The sequence below is a fragment of the Anomaloglossus baeobatrachus genome, chromosome 7 (genome assembly GCF_048569485.1).
Source record: "Anomaloglossus baeobatrachus isolate aAnoBae1 chromosome 7, aAnoBae1.hap1, whole genome shotgun sequence".
In the NCBI taxonomy this organism is placed as follows: Eukaryota; Metazoa; Chordata; class Amphibia; order Anura; family Aromobatidae; genus Anomaloglossus; species Anomaloglossus baeobatrachus.
Window position 1 is genome coordinate 285162498 of NC_134359.1, and position 20024 is coordinate 285182521.

At 41.9% G+C, this 20024-nt stretch overlaps 1 long non-coding RNA gene across 1 annotated transcript in view; it reads left to right on the forward strand.

The window, feature by feature from the left end:
- Positions 1-20024, forward strand: part of LOC142246404 (uncharacterized) — a 228829-nt gene that overhangs the window by 2319 nt on the left and 206486 nt on the right. The window contains exon 2 of the long non-coding RNA XR_012724891.1: positions 14979-15100. This is a non-coding gene — a long non-coding RNA (uncharacterized LOC142246404). The remainder of the gene's footprint in view (positions 1-14978; positions 15101-20024) is intronic.

Genomic DNA, 20024 nt, shown 5'->3' on the forward strand with positions numbered 1-20024 from the left:
CATGTTACTGTAAACAGCTAAAATAACAAAACTTGTGTCACTGTCCAAATATTTCTGGCCCTGACTGTATGATCAGTATTGCCCAGCGATTAGTGAACTAGTCTAATTGGTTTAGTCTATACTGTGCAGGAATGGTGTACCTCCAGTAGCTGCAGACCATGCAGCTGCTATGCGGCAAATAAGTTTGGGGGAAGCCTTGGGCTTAACGGCTGTGCCTCCAACACACCACCAAAGCCTTCCTGCAGTCACTCCTCATATTCTGGTTCCCGCCGTGGTCCCTTGCTGCCAGGGCCTGTGCAGTTCCCCTTGGAACCTGCTTAGGGCGCTTGTTCCTCACTTTTTAAAGAGGCAGTGTGCACAGTCTGCAAATGGCCTCATCCTATGGCTGAGAAGCACAAGCTACTTAAGGCACCCTTCGCTGTAGGGAGGTGCCTGAGTCACCTCAGTCTAATTTGTTCCTTCACCTGCTAGTTTGTCATCAGGTCCCTCTGTTCGTATCCAGGGCTGTGGAGTCGGTTTAAAATGGACCGACTCCAACTTCTAAAATATATAATATATTGGGTACAGCAGTTCAATGCAGGATGTGCTGAATATTTTTTTTCATAAGAATTTGGGAAAGTTAGGAAATGTAAATTGTCTGTTCTATTCCTGATCAAAGGATCTAGGCTTTTAGTTAAGATGAATCTGTGCTGCACTTTATGTACATGACCAGTAGTGAAGCTCCTCCTCTACAGGTTTTAAGTTATTTGAACAACCAGCTTTTACAGCTCTTAATGGAGAAATGTCCCGCAAACTTTGTGTTTCTCTGGAAAGAAAAAGTATTGGAAAATTAGTGATTGAAGAAGCCCTTAACCAAAAGGAAGATTGTAAAAAGACTCTCAAGAGAACCTTCTTGTTTCTTATAATGGATGGCTGCACATGTCTCTGAGTGAACGATTTTGCTATCAACTTTCGATTTGTTTGTGACAACAAAAAAATTGTTACCAAGACACTGGCAGTAAAACTTCCTAAAGGTAATCACACTATCCAGTTTCTCGAGGCCTTAGTAGAAAACGTTCTACAAGATTATGAACTAAAAAAAAAAACAATTCTTGCTATTGTAATTGACAATGCTTCAAATATAAGTACAACTAAACTGATGAATGAGAATAATGTAAGTGAACAGCAGCTAGAAGAACATTTCAGAACATTCCATTTAATAATGGAAGGCCTCTCGGGGAGACGCCTGACATGATTAATCTAGGACTTATTGGCAGCTATGGGCTACCAAAAATTCCTTATTACCCCGATTTGCCAACGCACCAGGGCAAATCGGGAAGAGTAGAGGGTACAGTCCCAGAACTGTCGCATATAATGTATGCGGCAATTCTGGGCGGCTGCTGACTGATATTGTTAGGCTGGGGGGCTCCCCATAACGTGGAGCTCCCCATCCTGAGAATACCAGCCTTCAGCCGTATGGCTTTATCTGGCTGGTATTAAAATTAGGGGGGACCACACGCAGTTTTTTTTAATTTATTTATTTTACTGCACATTATAGACACGCCCATTGGCTGCTGTGATTGGTTGCAGTGAGACAGCTGTCACTCAGCGTGGGGGGCGTGTCTGACTGCAACCAATCACAGGCGCCTGTGGGTGGGGAAAGCAGGGAATACGAGATTGATTAATGAGCGGCCGGCATATTCAAAGTAATTGTTGCCGCGTATTCTCTGCACAGCTGTTCCTCGCCGCGCTGGTGATTTGGGAGCGGTGAGTATGAGAGAGGGCTGCTCACTTCAGTCACTCGGGGGATTAGCGGTCACTGGTGAATCCTTCACAGGTGACCGCTAATCAGTACGCGGCACACAGACAGAGCCACGGCATGACAATGAAGTCGGGTGAAGTTCACCCGAGTTCATTCTCATCGCGCAACTCTGTCTGCTGTCAGCCGACATGTATCAACGACATTGTGCAACACACAAACGGACATTCCACACGGACATTCCACGTACACATACACGGGCATTTTACACAAAAACACGGACATTTTACACGTACACACGGCTCGCATACGCCATCACACAGATGCCATACGTACCGGAGAAACGCCCCAAAAAAACGGAACACGGACCCGAAAAACGGACCGTGTCACACGGCCTTTTTTTTGCGGAAGTGTGTTTTAGGCCTAAAGGAGAATCTGATTGAGGTCATACTATTTCTCAGAACAAATTCATAGACTGCACAAATATTATTCAGTATGTTTTTGTTGCAAACTGTTCCCCCCCCACTTACTGCATAGTGTATTGCATATGTACGATTTATTAGTTTTTTTTGTTCTGAAGTTGTATTACAATAAATACATTTTATGTTCTATCTAAATAGCTTTATTTTTGTATCATAATAATGATCAAAAGCCTAATGTTACCATTTTACTATAGTAAATTTATCACGTAAACATGTGCCATGAGAGTGGGAGGTTTGGCTTACTGACTCCACAGCTCTGCTCATAGCCATACCTATCCTTCGTGCCTGTGATACCAATGTGATATGACTGAAGTTTGAATGTAATTAGATAGGAATCATAATCAAAAGATAGGAGTGATCCCAGATATTATTTGACCTATCAATAATTCAGTATCAAAGAGATGTCCTTTGGAAGGCCAACATGATGACCAAAGAATACATGTCTTGAAGCAGTTTCAAGATAATGGGGAAGTCACATTTACAGTTCCACTTACCGGAAACTTGTGGTTGGTTTAAAGACAGGTTTAAGGAAGCTTGCATATGAAATTTACGGCTCATTGCAATATTTCACTAACACTATGGTCAAACTGTGGTCGGCCAGTTGTCAACTGGCAGGATGTGCAGGAAATGTGCAGGAAGCTGCCAGTGCCCACAGCAGCTTGTGGTCAAGTTACATGAACATGACTCAGCTGTCACATGCTGGTGACCATTTAAACCCAACCTACAAAGTTTTCCTATAAAAAATACACCGGACTCACTTAATGTTAGGGAAACCTTCCAGGACATTGAAGTGTACGTACGCACTGTTCCTGTGATGCAAGATGCCATGTTGATTCCTTATCATTAATTCGAGTTTCCTCCGATGTGAAAGGATTGCTACAACATAACGGTAATGTTGATGCATATTTCTGTTATTGTATAAGTTTCTATGACTATAGTTCTTATGCCTATGTACCATTGACTATATATATTCATGTGCTATTAAAATAAATAGTATCTTGCTATAAAGAATATTAGTATTCGTGCCTGATTAGGATATCAGTGAGCGCTTCGTAAGTACGGGCTTTCAGCCCCCTTTTTAGTAGAATTTAGCAAGACAGTGCCTAAACTCGAGCACGTCCTGTCTGCTGTACCAGTCCGTGTGTCTGATACAGCCGTCTTATCTTAACCAGCCGTCCTGCATGAACTAGCCTTTCCTGTCTTAACCAGTACCAGTATCCACCCTGTCTGTGATTCTGACTCAGTCCTGCCTATTACCCTGAGCTTTATACCTGCTTCCCTGACCCCTGGTGTCAGCTGCTTTAGTTTGGGGACTGCCCTGGAGTAGTATCTGGTTAACTGGCAGCCAAGTTCAACCTCACCATCAGATGCTCAGGTAAATAAACACCCCTCCAAGGATAGCTCGGCCCGTGGTGCAGTGGGTCCACAGTCGAATGCGTGATAGATTGCTTAGGCCATGGACCTCGCTGACTCCAATACCCCTCTTGTCATGGGGTCCTTCTCTGATATGACACAATTAGCAGAGCGAGAGATGAGTGAACAATCCAAACAATGTTTATTCTATGCAATCCAGAATGTCCATCAAATAATTCACCACACAGAGAGTAAAATAGTCCAGTGATGGGATAAATGTCCCAGAGATGAGTCACAATCCTCCAGCACTCCTTTTCCAGGGAAATTGGGGTTTCTCAACGGCTCTCTGGGGTGCTGCCTGTAGCTGCAGCTTCGCCCCAAGAGGATCAATTTTACTCCTCCTTTCTTGTCTTTCTCAGCCAGAATGAATAATCCCCCAGGTAAGCAGAGAGTTTAGGTAGATCCCAGGCTCCCTTTCCCCAGACTTAGGGACAAAAGCCCGGCAGGGGGTGATTAACCTGCAAACAGGACAATGTACACACAAGGAATGGACAAAGCACCATGCCTAAAATACGAACCTACACAAAATTATACACAACCCCCTATATTCCACCATCACACCTCTGCTCTCAGAGTTGTACTAGGAGATTACTCTGCAACGGAATAAGGATCAGATTCTTAAGATTGACACAAGGCACTCCCAAATTAGTGCTGTGATCCCATCAATTTGGGAGTGCCTTGTGTCAATCTTAAGCATCTTGGCCCTGGAACCTACTGAGTGCACCCCTCTCCATCAACATAGTACCCACTATCTAAGGAAGTCTCATTGATTATAAAAAATAAGGATCAGATTCTGACCTACCTGCAGTTGGTGAACACCTGCTTGAACGCTTTGATGCTGGCTACTCCATCAGTACCAGTCCAGGCTGCAATCACTATACCGTCTGCTAAAACTCGCATCTGGTACTAGTTTGTGTCTGTCTGCTCCACACCAGTGTGATGGGGATCCTAAACAATGCTGTAGTATTATCAACAAGTGCATGCTGCACTTTGAACTGCTGGCCTATCAGTTTCCCTCTGACTGTGCCAAAGTGGCATTCCTGATGTCTCACTTGGTAGGAGAGGCCCTTGCTAGGCTTAACCCGTTTTGGGAGAGGGGACCCCATAACCTTTCATCTGCAAACCTTCATGGGGGCATTTTGCAAGATCTTTGAAAAGCTGGGCTGAATCACCTCAGCACCGTCCTTCCTTCTTAGGTAGCATCAAGGTAGTCTAACCGTAGGCCAGTATACCGTATGTTTTTGCACCCTGTCCTCATAACTTGGTTGGAACAATGGGGTGCTGGCAGCAGCCTTCTGGGAGTGCTTGAGCCCTGTGCCACGCCTTCTGTTTGCTCAGTGGACATCTTTTAAGTGATGAACATCCTGGCCATAATGAAAGTTAGTGGGAAAACCCTATTCCTGGTGGATTGGAGCGTTTTTATCCCAAGGAGAGATTGAGGGAACCCAAGGAGAATTCATACCCCACTTCTCCTAAAAAGATTACTTTCAGGCTTGGACAGGAGGGGGGTACTGTAACCCCAGAGTCAGTGCATGGCGCCCCTTCCTCCTCCCGGCAGGGACACTGTCACACTGACATCCTGGAGCGGTCGTCCTGCAATCTCTCCTCCCCACTGTGGTCCCCTGCTCATGGCCTGCGCATGTCTTGTAGGTCTCCTGACAACCTGCTTAGTGGGTGCGCGCACGCAATCTGCAAATGGTCTCAGCCTATAACGGAGAAGCAAAGGCTACTTAAGGCACCCTCCGCTTTAGGGAGGTGCCTGAGCAACTCAGTGTAGTGTGTTCCATCACTTGCTAGTTTGTTGTCAGGTTCCTGTGCCTGTGTCTGTACCTGTCCTTCCTCTCTGAACCCAAACCTGTCCTGCTTGCTTGAACCCAAGCACTTCCTGTCTGCTGTTACTGCGTACTAGTCCGTGTGTCTGATCCATAGGTCATCTAACCTAGCTGTCCAGCCTGTACCAGCCTTCTTGTCTGAACCAGTACTAGTGTCCACCCTGTCTGTGCTTCTGATCCAGTCCAGCCTGTTACCCTGTCCATACGTTCCTGACCCTTGGGGTCAGCTGCTGCAGTCCAGGGACTGCCCTAGAGTGGTACATGGTGTGTACCGGCAGCCAAGTCCAACCACACCATCAGAGGCTCTGATGAATACCCGGTAGGCACTAAATCATGCCCCTCCCAGGTAAAGGCCGCTTTAATACAATATATCTTACGATGTGTCAGCGGGGTCACGTCGTAAGTGACGCACATCCGGCATCGTAAGGTACATTGTAGTGTGTGACAGGTACGTGCGATTGCGATTGAACGGTAAAACGTTCATCGCACGCACGTCGTTCATTTCTCATAAATTGAACGACAGGTTGTTCATCGAACCCGGGGTAGCACACATTGCAGTGTGTGACACCCCGGGAACGATGAACAGATCTTACCTGCGTCCTGCGGCTCCCGGCCGGCAATGCAAAAAGAAGAAGGTGGGAGGGGATGTTTACGCCCCGCTCATCTCTGCCCCTCCGCTTTGATTGGCCGGCTGCCGCGTGACGTCGATGTGACGCCAAACGTCCCTCCCACTCCAGGAAGTGGACGTTCGCCGCCCACTTCGAGGTCGTATGGACGGGTAAGTACGTGTGACGGGGAGTTACTAGTTTGTGCGACACGTTCAACAAATTGAACGTGCCGCACATACGATGGGGGCGGTTACGATCGCATATGATATCGTATGCAGAATTGTACCATGTAAAGAAGGCTTAAGCCCGGCCTGTGGTGCAGTGGGACCACACCCTCCTGCGTGACAGCAGCTCAGGAATACATAATCCTGTTAGTTTGGGTTACAAGACCGTCAGGTGTACCTACCATAATACTATGAAATAATACGGTAGCTAGAGAGTTGTGGGAGTTAAGATGTAATGGGGATCCTGTCCGGTGTCTAATTTTGCCTAAACTTTGGGCAGCAGATACATTATTATTCGTGTTGAGTGAGCATGCTCTCCATGCTTCAGTACTCGATCGAGCATCTGGGTGCTTGGGTGCTCTCAGTGCTCGGCCGAGTGCCATGGGTGCTCGGATGAGTCGTCCGTGAAACTGCGACCACAAAGCACAGGCTTGCTTCACTGTATTTGAGCAGGAACCCCAGTGAGAGCCATTTGCAGCCTATGAATGGCCCTCACTAAGGTTAAAACAACGGTTTGCAATGTAGTGTGTAAAAGGAAAAAAAATATAAAAATCCGCCCTCCCTTTTCCCAGAAATGCTCTGTTTATGGCTGGCTGTATGTGGGCGGAGAGCCAAACTTCCCAATCATTGACTTCCATGATACTCGTTACTGGAGTTGAGCACTTTCAGAGCGTCTGATCTACTGGACTTGAGTACCGAGCAACCAAGCAGTTCAGTGCTCTCCTATCTCTAATTATTACAGATATTCATATTTCAGTCTAAAGCTCTACAACTTGTCAGAAGAAACCTACTTTGAATAGAGTTGTGAACGAGATGATTAGTCCCCGCAGGCTTCTCTCTGCCCCTGGCTGTGCTTGACTGCCAGATCTCTCTCTATTCACACATAGGGAAAGATGTGTCAGTCAAGCAGGGTGGAGAAAAGCCTGCAGGAACCCACTTTCAACACTAGCCATCTCAGTAACTTAGTCTCTGACTAAGTGCAAAATGTTTCACAGTATTTTAGAGTGAACATGGATGTTTATAATGATAGAGCCTGTCCAGTAGCAAGGTTTGAGGTGCTGCGACTACCTGGCCCCTAGGAGTTGTCAAGTCTATGAAACTGCTCTCTTGAAAAAATTTACTGCTACCTATGATTAAAAACAGTTTTTTTTTCCCATGGCTAAGACCACAATTGCTTAAATTGAGCTTAATTTTCCACTACTGCCAACTGTATTTTAAATATGCATTGACTAAAGTTTTTGGATTGTAAATTCATTATTTGATTTTTGGATGTAGAAGTATTGGATTTCCTCCTATAATACTGCTCCTATGTACTGGAATATAACTATTACAATACTGCTTCTATGTACAAGAATATAACTACCATAATACTGCCCCTATGTACAAGAATATAACTACTATAATACTGCCCCCTATGTACAAGAATATAACTACTATAATACTGCCCCTATGTACAATAATATAACTACTATAATACTGCTCCTATGTACTGGAATATAACTATTACAATACTGCTTCTATGTACAAGAATATAACTACTATAATACTGCCCCTATGTACAAGAATATAACTACTATAATACTGCCCCCTATGTACAAGAATATAACTACTATAATACTGCCCCTATGTACAATAATATAACTACTATAATACTGCTCCTATGTACTGGAATATAACTATTACAATACTGCTTCTATGTACAAGAATATAACTACTATAATACTGCCCCTATGTACAACAATATAACTACTATAATACTGCCCCTATGTACAAGAATATAACTACTATAATACTGCCCCTATGTACAATAATATAACTACTATAATACTGCTCCTATGTACTGGAATATAACTATTACAATACTGCTTCTATGTACAAGAATATAACTACTATAATACTGCCCCTATGTACAACAATATAACTACTATAATACTGCCCCTATGTACAAGAATATAACTACTATAATACTGCCCCGTATGTACAAGAATATAACTACTATAACACTGCTTCTATGTAAAAGAATATAACTACTATAATGCTGCCCTTATGTGCAAGAATATAATTACTATACTACTGCTTCTATGTACAAAATAATTTACTATAAGGATGCGTGCCCACGATCAGGGTTTACAGGGTTTTGGATGCAGTGTGTTGACGCTGCATCCAAAACACTGCGTTGTACAGTACAAGCACAGTGGATGGGATATCTAGAAATCCCGTGCCCACTGTGCTTGTTTTTCCTGCAGCGAAAACTGACCTGTGGTGTGGCTTTCCGAGCAGCAGCATGTAAATTCTTTGCTGCGGAGATGCAAGCGTACTCGTCAGGGAAAACACAGCAGGAGACCGCAACTGCCTGAGCCCAGATCTTAGGCACTAGCAGTTGCGGTCTCCTGCGGAGGAGACTCGCAGCCCCGCAGATCCAGGATACAGTGGGTTCTGATCGTTTGCACATACCTTAATACTGTCCCTATGTACAAGAATATAACTACTATAATACTTTCCCTTTATGTACAAATATAAAACTGCTATAATACTGCCCCCTATGTACAAGAATATAACTACTATAATACTGCCCCTCTGTACAAGAATATAACTACTATAATACTGCTCCTATGTACAAGAATATAACTACTATAATACTGCTCCTATGTACAAGAATATAACTACTATAATACTGCCCCTATGTACAAGAATATAACTACTATAATACTCCTCCCTATGTACAAGAATATAACTACTATAATACTGCCCCTATGTACAAGAATATAACTACTAAAATACTGCCCCTATGTACAAGAATATAACTACTATAATACTGCCCCTATGTACAAGAATATAACTACTATAATACTGCCCCTATGTACAAGAATATAACTGCTATAATACTGCCCCCTATGTACAAGAATATAACTACTATAATACTGCCCCTATGTACAAGAATATAACTACTATAATACTGCCCCTATGTACAAGAATATAACTACTATGTTGCTGCAACTATGGATCTAGATCATAAGCAAATTTGTTTTTTTGGGCTGGAATTTCCCTGTACATTTAGGACACAATAGATTTTACACTTAAGGGGGCTTTACACGCTGCAATATTGCTAATGCGAAGTCGTTGGGGTCACGGAATTTGTGACGCACATCCGGCCGCATTAGCGATGCCGTTGCGTGTGACACCTATGAGCGATTTTGCATCGTCGCAAAAACGTGCAAAATCGCTCATCGGTAACATGGAGGTCCATTCTCAAATATCGTTACTGCAGCAGTAACGAAGTTGTTCCTCGTTCCTGCGGCAGCACACATCGCTCCGTGTGACACCGCAGGAACGAGGAAGCTCTCCCTACCTGCCTCCCGGTCACAATGCGAAGGAAGGAGGTGGGCGGGATGTTACGGCCCGCTCTTCTCCGCCCCTCCGCTTCTATTGGGCGGTGGTTCAGTGACGCAGCTGTGACGCTGAACGAACCGCCCCCTTAGAAAGGAGGCGGTTCGCCGGTCACAGCGACGTCGCCGGGCAGGTAAGTATGTGTGACAGGTCTGGGCGATGTTGTGCGGCACGGGCAGCGATTTCCCCGTGTCGCACAACAGATGGGGGCGGGTACCCACGCTAGCCATATCGGGACCGATATCGCAGCGTGTAAAGCGGCCTTAAGGTATAAATTGTGTTCATGCTTTTAGAATTTGGCTTCTTCTCAACGAACTAGTTCCTTTTGGATGGCAGCTCCTGACACATTATTATCCTTTTTTTTTTCTGGGTTCTGCAATTTTTTCCTTTCCATGTTATTTTGAACATTTTGCTATTAATGCGGATTGAATAATGCAGTGAACAGACAAGAGTTTAGATTAAAATATGCTTTAATTAATTTAAGAATATATTAGAGACATTTGATACATTTTGATCTTGTATAAAAATATCATTCAGTGATTTTATAAGATTTTCATTTTACAACATATGGACAGACAACACATGAGAGATACACAAAGACACAATGCAACTCAGGTTTATTCCATAGAAAAGAGGATTCAGTTTGTAGAGTGTAAACTACTTAAAAAAACATAATTATGCAGTCTGGTCCTTTGACTGGAGACGACTGGCTTCATCTGGGTGGAGATATGGGACCAGGTAATGTCTCCCTTTAACACTGGAAGCTGGGAGGCAAAGGCACTTCCAGAATCACTTGTTTTGGGATGAGAGGGCCTTATCAACCAGCCTAAGGGTCACACATTTGGTCTATATAGTGAGATAAGAGCAAATTTGGTCCATACGTGGGTAAGCCCATATTGCATAGTTGTCCTACATTGTGAGGTGAAATGTACGTATAATATGGCAGAATACTGATATTCAACTTAGTGCCTCACTTGACTCTACTAAATATACATTTTTAACATTCTAGTGGATTACATAATGGGGCATTCTGAGAATATATGCTCCTTACTCAAGAGTTGGCTTCATTTTCCATGGTCTCATCACTTCACATCAATTTTGGACCAAATTGTTTTTTGTTTTGTTTTTTTAAAAACAGGTTCACACTTTCTATGAGCTCCTCAATTTTAAAACTCCTAATTGACTTTAACTATTTTTGGCAGTGATACTACTCATGAGCCAGTTAATGGAATAATTGGTTCTGGTCATGACTGGTTAGTTGAAGCCTTGTATCCGGAATAATACAATTGTTGAGTGATACAAGAGTATCATACCCAGTATTGGTTACCTCATAGACTGTCTTTGTCTCGGTCACCATAATGTGTATGATGAATAGTAATTCATGAATTGTGTAAGGCTAAGTTCACACATCCTGTGTTTTGCATCAGTCACAATCCGTAGCCTTGAGGAATTACGGAATCCTGCAAAATATTTTGCAGGAATCCTGTATTTCCCCATAGACTTCTATTAGTGACGGATTGCGACTGATGACCCTGCGTTGCATCCGCTGCGTCGCGGTCCGTCGTTTTTGACTGACCGCCGAGCGGGGAGCAACGCAGAATGTAACGTTTTTCGGGCCGTCAAAATTAACGCGCCGCGCAGGAATCCGTCGCCATCCGTCAAGCTTGTAATGCATGTCTATGGTGCTGGATTCCGTCGTAATCCGTCTTACAACGGAATCCAGCGCAGGATTCCGTCATGCTCTACTGAGCATGCCCAGCATGCTTGGCACGCCCACTGGGCTGTCCCAAACACAGACGGATCATGACTGATCCGTCAAAAAACGGACGCACAGCGGATGTAACGGACGCAACTGATCCGTTTTTTCACAGGATTCCTGTGAAAGGAATCCTGTGAAAAACACATCAGTTGCATCAGTTGACATCTTGAAAATGACTGATCCGTTGCTGACGGACCTGACGGATTGAAAACACAGGATGTGTGAACTTAGCCTAAACATCACTATTGAGGTATTGGAATATAAAAACAAAGCAGCCTGTGTCCTGAGCATGTGAGAATACTGCTTATCTACATACCTACCACCTTAGGCTATGAAAGGTGGGTGTGAAACATTGGGTATGTAGGTCATAGAAAGAGATTATTTATGTAAAATATAGCTAGTAATGTGCAAGCGTACAAAAGGTAGATAAAGCCGAGTGATGACGCTCCAGACGTCTGTGTTACTGTAAAAGAAAAAAAAGGAAGGTGAAGAACCGTTCTAAAGAATGCAGTTACCATAAGACAAATTTTAAGGGCATGTTTGCATGAAACAACTTCCGACATGATATCAAAATATGTCTCTGTTGGTTTTCTTTGACCATTTCCAACCATTAGTTTAAGCACACTGTAATCCTTCATCTTCTTACTATGAGAGGGTCTGATCATTAAAGAAGCACTCCGTTTTTTTTTTCTTCTATAACTGCACCCCCATCCGATTGTCAGTCACATTCTACACTTCTTTTATATACATTGTACTTATTTGCATGCAATTCAGTCTCATGTTTTCTTCCCTACTACAACAACCCACATCTTCAATTCTAGATTCTCATGCAATGTTATTCCTGTGTGCTGTTCTAGAAATACCAGGAAGTATCTGTACTGCATCACATGACCAGCTAGAATTGGTATAAATGCTGTTTACTGATAGGACAATGTGATTATCCTTCCTTCAACAATATCCTAAATAAAGTAATAATTATAAGTTTAATTTAAGTTAGACTGAACTGTGATCTTACACATCATAACTGTGTGATGTGCTCTGTCGCCATGTAATCACAAGATCTAACTGAAGACATGTATATTATCAATTTTAGGATATAAATGACAACTAAATAAAGTAATATTAGTTGAATGAGTTATACTGTGGGACTGGTGACAGGTTAAATAAAAAAGGCAAAAAATAAAATTGAAGTGCTACTTTAAATGGGTTGTCACATTTACAAAAATATATTTTAGTTAATAGATCTTAAAGTAATACTAAGTTAACATCACAGAAAGAGAAACTGCCATTATCAATGCAGTAGCAGGATGTAGCAGGCCCCCATGAAAAAGGCAGGGGTAAAAGAGGTGCAAGATACTGGATGAAACAACCATTCACAACCTACCAATGAATGGTTCAGGTGGCTACTAGTATTAGACATGCACACAGATAAGGCTTGCAGAGAGGCTTGCATAGTCACACAGGGACGTGTGGTGCACAGTGTCCAGCTTACAGTCTATTGATGACGTCCATACTATTTGATCAGGTGTGCTGCCCAGCAGTGCTGTGGAGTTGGAGTCAGTATAAAATGGACCGACTCCTAAAATATGTAATAAATTGGGTACTGTAGTTCAATGCAGGATGCACTGAATATTTTTTTCATAAGAATTTGGGAAAGTTATGAAATGTTGTATAAATATCTGTTCTCTTACTGATCTAAGGATTTAGCCTTTTAGTTGAGATGAACTTGCAGTGCACTTTATGTACATGCTCAGTAGTGAAGCTCCGCCTCTACAGATCAGGGGAAAAAGACACTGGGAGGGAATACCTGCACTCATCTCAGAGCTGCTAGAGTGAACAGGAAAACTGTTTACTAAAGAAAAAGCAAAAGCTCTGACAGAGGTAGCAGTTAAGTTGAGTGGCTACAGGACTGCCAAGAAAAATTGGGTCTTGCCAGTGCTACTGCTCCATATCTTCAGGCTCATCGGATGCGGAGTTTAATTTTGAAAAAGTATTTGGATGACCTGCAGCAGGCAAAGTGGAAAATATTCCACTCCTATAGCAAACAGATTGAACATATTGCAGCAACATTTTTCACTTGCTCTCAAAGAAGTAGAAGAGTTCAACTGTTCATCAAAACTGACTGTGTGTGGCAATTCCTTTCTACTCTGAAATTGTTGCCCATGTGGTTATCGGTTTGCAACCAACCCAAGTTATTGTAGAGAGGTTGTTCTTTAGTCATAAAATAAATAGGTCAGATTTGAGGTAATCTGTGAAGGAGGATCTGATGGAGGCAATACTAGTTCTAAGAGCAAACTCATAGACTGCATGTTATTCAGTACATGTTTGTTGAAAAGTGTGGGTTTTGTTTCCTATTTGCTGCATATTGTATTGCATATTTACAAAAAAATGTGTTCTAAAGTTGTATTCCAATAAATATATATTATGTTCTATCTAAATGGCTTTATTGTATCATAATGATGCTGAAAAGCCGGACGTTACCATTACTACAATAAATTTATCACAAACATGAGCCATGTACAAGGCAGTCCAAAATTCAGGGAAATTGAGGAATCGGAGGTTTGGCTTACAGACTCTACAGCCCTGCTGCCCAGCACTATATGTAAGTGCACCCCACAGGACAGACACCCCATTTCACCCAAAACTCCAATTTTATGTAGGATGCAGCCAAGCCCTTTAGTATTGGATGGGTGAATTGGGGTGTCTGTCCTGTGGGGTGCACTTGTATACAGCGCTGGGAAGCCCGCCTTATCAAATAGTATGGGCGTCATCAATTGGCTGTAAGCTGGACACTGTGCATCACTTGTTTCTGGTCAGCACATAGCACAACTTCTGGCCAGGTAGGCAACCATAAGTCACTTATGATAAGAGACTATACAGTTGAAACATCAGGGGCTCACAGCTGCTGCTTTCTGAGGTAATACATTTCACTGCCTGTTTTATCAGGAGCAAGTGTTTGACAAGGTCTATACAGTCCTGTGAGATCACCAGACATTAAGTCATTGATGGAGGACCTCTGGTGGCCACTGAGCTTCTACATCACTGGTTTGATTTATGGTGAGCTCAGAGGGCTGGAGATGTTTCAGAAACACTCCTGTGATAAAACAGGCTGGAAAATGTGTTAACTCAGAAAGCAGCAGCTGTGAGTCTCTGCGGTTTCAGATGTATTGTCTCTTATAAGTGACTTTTGCTTCTACCCTTGGCCAGAAACTGTAGTATGTGCCAAAGATTTACTGGAGCAACACTGATCTGACACAACAAATAACAGTACATAGTAGGGGCACATTTATATGATTATCTCAGAAAAGGAACATTTTTATTTAACACATCCAGTTCTGGAACTGATTATTATTCCAAGAGCTATTAAGCCTTGAAATCTCCCATGCAGAAGCATTCAAAATGTTTTAAAGTGAACCTTCCATTTAGGCATGCTAAGGGAAAATGTCTGTTGCTGTCCATGGTATTTTTGAATCGCATAACCTTAATATTACCTGAAAAGCCAAGGATCAGAACATGTTAATTTTTTATTCCATAGTTATGAGATGTTGAAGAAAGAATTTACCCCCTTAAGTTGTTGTCACTCCTAAATAGTGGTGGCCACCGTTTTATGTATTGATAAACTCTCCATGAAGGGAAGCCCATCAAGACATCGTAAAGGTAACCCTGTCTGTGTAGTCTTCAGCATTTTTGTAATGGATTTTCTGTGCTTTAATACTGCCTGTCTTATTCTAATACTGAAGAGTATTTACACTTTTGAAACTAGTTTTTGCTTCTTGCTCCACATCCGGTTACAGACTACTACCAAACCCTATGTAGTCTGATCATACGTTCATGTGTACATTTCTCTACTACTCACTGCAGGTTAGCAAAAAGGATGGGGGAAGAGATGGTGGGGTAAGAAGACTCCCCCAAAAACAGCTTTGTTTGCAGCCTGTAACTATAGAAACACATAGTTCGCAATGAAGCTGTAGACACAAAACAGTAGATGTTTTATAATCAAACCTGGTGGTATCTCCCTACAAACTTATGTTTCCATACATGCTTGTAGTGAAGATTTGGAGTGTAATAAATTAATGTTTAGTTACCTGGGGTAATGACTATGAACCCGTCAGGCAGCGTCTCGTTAATTCCTCCCGTTACGCCAAGTCCCAGTTTGTTAATCTCTGCCTGTGTGTTTCCTGATATCCAGGCTTGGAGTACAGTGCTGTTTGTTATCGTGTCGATGTCGGAGAGGCTATTTCCAAGGAGTGCCTTAATACTTTCTGCATCTAATTTCTATTTACAATGATAAGAAAAAAGGCATTAAAAATCGGATTAAACTGTTTTTTGTAATATATCCTTTTGTGAGTAATCGAAAAACCCCACAGGTTGTTCACCATTATATGAGTTCCTGCTTTGAACAAACCATGGAGTGTGGAGGCATTTGTATGATATTAGAAGCGGGGTCTGCATTTTATCCAGAAACCATGGCACTCTAAAGCCTGCTTTACACGTTGCAATTTCGCATACGATATCGTATGCAATTTGCAACGCCCCCATCATGTGGGACGTTCAATTTGTTGAACGTGCCGCACAAACGATTAACCCCCGTCACACGTACTTACCTTCCATACAACCTCGATGTGGGCGGCGAACGTCCACTTCCTGGAGTGGGAGGGATGTTCGGCGTCACATCGACGTCACGCGGGAGCCGGCCAATAGAAGCGGAGGGGCGGAGCTGAGCGGGACGTAAACATCCCACCCACCTCCTTCCGCATTGTGGGCTGGGAGCCGCAGGACGCAGGTAAGATCTGTTCATCGTTCCCGGGGTGTCACACACTGCAATGTGCGCTACCCCGGTTACGATGAACAATCTGACGTGCAATTCTAGAGAAAGGTGTGTATGCGATTGAACTTTTAACGTTCAATCTCAATCGCACGTACCTGTCACACACTGCAATGTACCTTACGATGCCGGATGTGCGTCACTTACGACGTGACCCCGCCGCCACATTGTAAGATACATTGCAGCGTGTAAAGCAGGCTTTATTCATGGGCTGCATCTAGTATTGCAGAATATACTTGAAAGGGACTGAGTTGCAATACTGCACTAAGCCTGAGGAGAATAAGGGCGCTGTTTCCAGAAAAGGAAAAAAATATATATTTGTAGTGCAATGGTTTGTGCCTGGGATTGTGTAAATTGAGCTGTAGTGGACCAGAAGGGCAATGTTTGTGGAGAAAAAATGGGACCATCTATGTTTCTAATCTATTTAAAGACCAAAGCTCCAAATATAATCAAGGAACTTTTGGTAAAATTTATGGTAATTTCTTTCTCAAAATGAAAATGTAGACTTATTATATATTGAAAGTTCTGAATTGTTGTAATATACTCATTGCTTCAATTCCTTACCATTATCCAGATTTTCTACACACCATCAGTGAACTAGGTGTAGTCTTCCTGTACTACACCTGTTTCCCCCAAAATAAGACCTAAGCCGAAAATAAGCCCTAGCGATATTTTACAGGATTTTTGGAGTATGCTTCAAATATAAAATCTACACCAAAAATAAGCCCTAGTTACAGTCAGGGCTGGCGTTAGGAGGAGTCAAACTGTGCAATTTCTTAGGGCCCCCACTATCTTAGGGACCCCAATATTTGCATTCCGAGGTTAAGATTGTTTAAGGGCCTTTGGTGACTTCACAGTCATGTGACCAAAGGTCAACCTCTTCTTAACTTCAAAAGTGTCCCACATAATACTAAAAATCAGCAATATATACTTGCCTACCAGACCGATGCTAGGAGACACAGCACCGATATTAAGAGGAACAACGCCGATGCTGGAAGTTTGGTTTTTTTTTTAAATATTATGTGAGGCAGTTCAGAAAAGGATGTCCAGTAGTGGAATATTCCTTTAAATGTATAATTCCTATTTTTTTCAATATACATAGACAGACTAAAGGGGGAAAGAACCAGAGAGTGACAAAAGGGTTTCTAGGATTTTAAATATGACTCCTCCAGGACAGACAATACAATTACGTATTGGTCCAATAACTACCAAAACATTGAGGCTTCAAAGCATTTCATAAGAAATTATCACAAGTCCTCCTGTTATAACCAAAAATTCTGGATTAGCTAATGTACCGTTTAACTCCTTTTCAACATCACCATATATTTATTTTGCTATCTGGAATTGCTCCTCAAAATACTCTGTACCTGTGCGGCACTGTGAAGATACAGGCTTAGCTGGTGACACCTTGTCAATTTATACAAATAATAACAACAAGCAAAATACAGAGTTAAGAGAAGATATTCCATATATTTTACATAGTAGTAAACACAATTATTATATTAGTACTAAAGTAAACAAGTCGGGAGTGATGGGGATGATCTTTAGGGTTCATAATTGACTAAGAAGCTGAAGAGGAGGAATCAGAGGAGAGAAAGATGCAGAGCATGACACTGTTTACGGTAAGTGTTTTTTTTTTTAATGGGGCTGTTGAGCAAATACAGCTTTTCACCTACTGCATTTATAGGATAGGGGATAAGGTGATCACAGGGGGTCTCATATTAAAAGAACAGGGTCTTCCATTTCAGTGATGCAGAATTTCTGCAGCCCAATTCATTGTCATTAGAACTGACGATTATATATATCAACTAGGCAAATACGTGTGATGCATACAGTGCTTTGCGAAAGTATTTGGCTCCCTTGAATTTTTCAACCTTTTCCCACATTTCAGGCTTCATACATAAAGATAAAAAGTTTAATGTTATGGTGAAGAATCAACAACAAGTGGGACATAATTGTGAAGTTGAACGAAATTTATTGCTTATTTTAAACTTTTTTAAAAAATAAATAACTGAAAAGTAGGGCGTGAAATATTATTAGTCCTCTTTACTTTTAGTGCAGCAAACTCACTTCAGAAGTTCATTGATCTGAATGATCCAATGTTGTCCTAAATGACTGATGATGATAAATATAAGCCACCTTTGTGTAATCAAGTCTCCGTATAAATGCACCTGCTCTGTGATAGTCTTAGTGTTATGTTTAAAGCGCAGAGAGCATCATGAAGACCAAGGAACACAACAGGCAGGTCCGTGATACTGTTGTGGAGAAGTTTAAAGCCGCATTTAGTTACAAAAAGATTTCCAAAACTTTAAACATCCCAAGGAGCACTGTGCAAGTGATCATATTGAAATGGAAGAAGTATCATACCACTGCAAATCTACCAAGACCCGGCCGTCCATCCAAACTTTCATCTAAAACAAAGGAAAGACCGATCAGAGATGCAGCCAAGAGGCCCATGATCACTCTGGATGATCTGCAGAGATCTACAGCTGAGGTGGGAGAGTCTGTCCATAGCACAACAATCAGTTGTACACTGCACAAATCTGGCCTTTATGGAAGAGTGGCAAGAAGAAAGCCATTTCTCAAAGATATCCATAAAAAGTGTTGTTTAAAGTTTGCCACAAGCCACCTGGGAGACACCAAACATGTAGAAGAAGGTGCTCTGGTCAGATGAAACCAAAATCAAACTATTTGGGCACAATGACAAACGATATGTTTGGCGTAAAAGCAACACAGCTCATCACCCTGAACACACCATCCCTACTGTCAAACATGGTGGTGGCAGCATCATGGTTTGGGCCTGCTTTGCTTCAGCAGGGACAGGGAAGATGGTTAAAATTGATGGGAAGATTGATGGAGCCAAATACAGGACCATTCTTGAAGAAAACCTGTTGGAGTCTGCAAAAGACTTGAGACTGGGACGGAGATTTGTCTTCCAACAAGACAATGATCCAAAACATAAAGCAAAATCTACAATGGAATGTTTCACAAACGTATCCAGGTGTTGGAATGGCCAAGTCACAGTCCAGACCTGAATCCAATCGAGAATCTGTGAAAAGAGCTGAAAACTGCTGTTCACAAACGCTCTCCATCCAACCTCACTCAGTTCGAGCTATTTGCAAAGGAAGAATGGGCAAGAATTTCAGTCTCTCCATGTGCAAAAATGATAGAGACATTCCCCAAGCAACTCGCAGTTGTAATCGCAGCAAAAGGTGGTGCTACAAAGTATTAACTTACAGGGGATGAATAATATTGCACGCCACAATTTTCAGTTATTTACTTTTTTAAAAAGTTTAAAATCAGCAATAAATTTCGTTCAAGTTCACAATTGTGTCACACTTTTTGATTCTTCACCAGAACATTAAAATTGTTATCTTTATGTTTGAAGCCTGAACTGTGGGAAAAGGTTGAAAAATTCAATGGAGCTGAATACTTTTGCAAGGCACTGTAAATAGGTGAATTGGTGATAAGATGTCATTGTGACACAACCCATTTATTAAATATGCATTTAAATGCATAGAAGAAATAATATATTTATTTGATTCCTAAATCGTTCGGTTTATGAGGAAAAAGCATCTAAATAGTCTATAGTACGTAATAGGAACATGTTTTTATTTTCCTATGTTCCTTTATTTTAATATCCTTGAGTTCATCTTGTGGAATTTTTTTTATACTGTGTTGGCATTTTGCTAAATATTCAAAATTTTATACATCTTTACCTTAACTTCAGACGGATTCAATGATGTAAATGTAGTA